Raw genomic sequence first — 4,544 nt, forward strand, 5'->3', positions numbered from 1 at the left:
CCAATTCCCTGGACTTGGGGACTGAGGTGGTTAATATTAGGCTGTCTTTATCTGTATAATTGTTACTAAGCTGATGCAAAATTCAAGGATTTCATTGGTATAAATTTGTGGGCACAAGGCTTAGACCTTTCACTTCTCCAACAGGGGAAGTTGTGTGTTGCCTTAAAGAGTGTTGCTTTTATATCAACAGTTTAGATATTAAGTCTCTTGTCTCTCGGGTTCATGCTGTTCAAACTGATGGCTTTGGTACGGCAACAGATAACAAATGAAACCCATACAGGTCCAATATTACAGGCTGGAAGTAGGGGACTCTTAAACCTCTGTCATCAAGATTGACAGGGATTAACCCCTAATTTACGTGCTAAGCCGGATAGCCAATGACGGGTAAGAGAGCATATCGAGACCCTTGCCCCTAAAATAAGGGAGGCCTCACCATCTTAAGTGAGGCTGGGGTCCTTTGTTCCAACCTAGGACAGGCACGGTTTCCGTAAGTTTTCCCAGCCTTCCCTTTTGAAAAAAAATTAAAAAGGGGGACCTGTTGGGAGCCGACTTTAGTAGAAAGTGGCTAGATCAACTTTGCAGCCATTTGGAACCATGTACCCTGATGAAAGACTTGGTTTTCAAAAGCCTGTAACAGTTGAAGCACACTCTGATAAATATATTGTTTATCCCACATAGCTTGTTTTGCTGTTTAGTGACCTCAGCTGTATGGTGCATGTGGTAAAATGTTTTCACCTGTGTTCTCCTGCTTGTGTATATAAATACCTCAGAATTCCCTTCAATAAGAGAGACTTGAGGGAGACATGAGAAAATAGAAGAGACACTGAATCACACCCTGTCTTGTCTCCATTCTTCGCGTCTCTTGCCCCAAGAGCCACACTCTCTCTTGACCAGAGCACTTAGCCCCAAAAGTGTTGAGGCAAAGTGTTGAGGCAGAATGTGGGCCTCAACACCTGAGTATTTAACTGACATTTTAACCATTTTTCTTTAATTTCAGAAAGTCATTAAAACATGAAACTTAAAGCTATCATCATTTCCTTCAAATTTAAGGTCTGAAAAAAATTGATGAAACACACCTTTGATAAATTATTTGGGGTAAATGAAAGTCTGTATGTGGTTTCATCCACAGCCATCAAATCCCCAGCACGTGGGATGCAGTTAAGGTAAGTGTGCATACAAGTTATCCTTAGTCATTTTTCACTGACTGGCCTCAGCTGGACTTTGTTCACACTTGCTTATGTGTCAGTGTGGAGGAGGAATGCACACAGACCCTTCTGTCCCCAAGTCCATGCCTTGATTCATGGCTTACATACGCCAGATGATTGTTCCAGTGTAATCTCTGAACAGAACTGCATATTCCCTGTCCAGAGGATGGGACCCCAAACCCTTATCCTATTGTCCCTTAGAGTCAGCCCAGTGATCGTGACCATCTGCTCAGCTCAGGATGGTGGACACTGGCTCTACCTGCCTCACTTCATTTTTAGCCTTAGGTCATCTAAGTCAAGACTTCAGCACCCTAGCTTAGTGAGCCTACAAGAATCTGCCACGGTACGTAACTAGCATCGGAGAGAACCCGCTGACCAGAGAGAAGGACAGACAGCAGATAGTTTAAGACTGCTGGTGACGAAAAGATAATCAGAATTAAGTAGAAATTGTCTGTCCAATAAAACATGAGTTTGGGTGACAGATACAGCTGAGAGTAAGAGAAACATTGAAAGAAATGGGATGAAATTTATGTCTCTTTGTTTTGAGTCAGAAGTTTTGAGGGAAACATACATATTTTCCCGGATTTGCATTTCTGTAGAACACACATTATAATGTGAGGAGTCCTAGATTCCTTAATTTTTAACAGTTGATCTTTTACAGGGGTATTGGAGCTGCAGTTATGGGCCGGGCTGTCCCAGCTGGCTCAGCAGTTCCTTTTGCATGCTGCAGAATGCTCTTCCTGGGCTGTGATCATGAAGCAGCAGAATTAAAACTTCAGATCATAATAAGGATTGAAATGTGAATGAAGTTAGCAGGTCCGAATGACTGGAAATGCAGCTGAGTGAGCATTCAAGGAGGGGTGCTCCCAAGTCACTCCAGTACATCTGCTGCTGCCCAGTTAGGAGAAGGATGAGTCAACTCGCCAGACAGGTCCAACCGAGACTGAGCCCAAGCCCTGAGGTCGTGGGAGCATTCTTCTGCCTTGTTCCCACGGGTGATATGTTGGGTTCAGAAAAGAATAAGAAAAGAGCTGCCAAGAAACCCACCATCAGCACCTGCAGAGTAGGCCACGGGGGTGTTCCTGCTGAGCAGTTTGGTATTGGTACAGGTGGCTACTATAGCAGCATACATACATCAGTGCTCTACACTGGAATCCCTAGAGTGTCCCAGGCCAGTGAGCAACCTGCAGAACAGGGCAGGCATTTTGAAGTTCTCATTACAGTCTTTATACATAGACACCCTCATACTCAGCCCCTCCTGCCACCTCCTTCCACACTCCCCTAGATTGGTTTTCTTTCTCCCCACCAATAACCCCCTCTGGCTTTCATGGCATAGACACACACACACCTACCTAGATATCCGTATGAGGGAAAGCATGCAGTATCTACCTTTCTGAGTCTGGCTTACTTTGCTTAACGTGGCACTCTCTAGCATAGCCATTCGCCTCCAAATGACATAATCTCATTCTTTAGAGAATGAGTGGCTGAGTAAAGTAAGTTCCACTGTGTGTGTGAGAGAGAGAGAGAGAGGGAGAGGGAGAGGGAGAGGGAGAAGGGAGAGGGAGAGAACGCTCACATTTCCTTCATCCATCTGTAATGGAAAGAAGCAAACCAGTCTTAAGGTAAAAGACTAGCCAAGGAAGATGTGGCATCTGGCCGCTCTCTGGCTGGTGTGCACAGCACAGTGGTGAGCATGGCTGTGTGTGTCTGTGCTCTGCTGACTGAGTGTGCATTTCCAGTGACCCAAAATATTCTCTCGTTTTCTTCTTCCTAGACAAAAAGCAACGCAGACATGTTCTTAAATCCCAGTTTAGTGTCATCAAAGGGATGGGAGGGAGGAGGAAGTGACGTAATGGAGGAATCACTTTGGGAATTATCGAAGATAATCAAGGGCTGCTCAAGCAGCATCATTGTGAGCTTAGTCTGGTGCATAAGCATGTTGATCTCTGAATACATCACATAGGTTTGCTCTGCTCACATATTAGCCTCTTGGAAATTACATTATAGGTTTTTTTTTTTCTTTTGCATCATTCTTTCAATTGCTACTTTGAAATCTTCATCACGCAGGGTAAGGTATTTGCTCACTGTGAACAGTAATACATACTTTGGCCAGGAGCTTGGCTTCTGGTCCCTGCAGGAGGTCGCTGACTCACGGACAGATGGACAGACGGGTGCATCTGGTCCAGCACTTGTCAGGGAAAGGCCCTTGTGTAGCTGCTTTTGCACATGATAAAAATAGCCTTCACGCAATGCAAATGAGCACAGCAGACCCCTACCACCTCATTCTCTACCAGAGTGAGCATCCCCAGGTAAAGCCATGCCCCCCAAAACTGCACTAATCTCCGTGACCTGTTGTCAACTTTGAGTTAGAAGTCTGCTAGCTTCCTCCACCGCCCCCCATTATTCATTTGAGTTAGAAAGGTGACCATTTCCCGTGCCTCCTCCTCCCTGCCACCCTGTGGATTTTACTTAACACTGCAATCTCACGCTCTGGAAAGGGACAGGTTGCTTGATGATCACATTGTTTAGATTTTTTTTTTTTTTAATTTTCCCAAAAGATTGACACAGTATTTGAAACATTTTTGAAATCTACAGAAGAGTAATAAATCATAAACATCTCAAGGACATCTAGGTCTAAGGCTTTCTCAAAATTTTATTAAAAATTTTTTTTTGTACATTACTATGTTCATTTTTATGGGCAAACTGGCACCCAGTTCTGTCTCTGGGCAAGAATTTTGGTCAAGACTTCTAATTTCTTTTGAACTTTTAAAAAACATGTATCTAGTACCTGTATTTAAAAACCATGTACCCACTACCTAGATTTACCTTCAATATAATAACCTTACTTGCTTTATTATTGATCATCCATATACTTCTCTATACAGTTTTATTATGTGTGTGTGTGAGTGAATCGTGACGTGTGTGTAGAGGTTGATGTTGGAAGTCTTTTTCAGTTGCTCTTCACCCCATTTGATGAGCCATCAGGTCTCTCACTGAACCTGGAGCTCTCTGATTGGCTAGGTTGGCTGGCCAATGAGCTCTGTGATTTACATGTCTCTATGACCCATCCCCCAGCTCTGGATTACAGATGCCATAGCACTTGACTTGGTGCTAGGGATCTGAACTCTGCTCCTCATGAATGTATGTGTCCCTACCCGACTCTGACAGAGGTATCCGCTGTTCTCACTTTCTTCACCACAGACAGACTGTCTCTTCTTGGACTTGGGTTCTGTGATAAGGCTGTTTGCCTTAACTAATGTTTTTCATAATGAAATGAAGATATTTTTATTGCATGATGTTATCTGTAAGCAGTATTCTCTCTCTTCCAGCCTCTTGCCA

Source organism: Arvicanthis niloticus, chromosome 13 (genome assembly GCF_011762505.2).
Source record: "Arvicanthis niloticus isolate mArvNil1 chromosome 13, mArvNil1.pat.X, whole genome shotgun sequence".
Lineage (NCBI taxonomy): Eukaryota > Metazoa > Chordata > Mammalia > Rodentia > Muridae > Arvicanthis > Arvicanthis niloticus.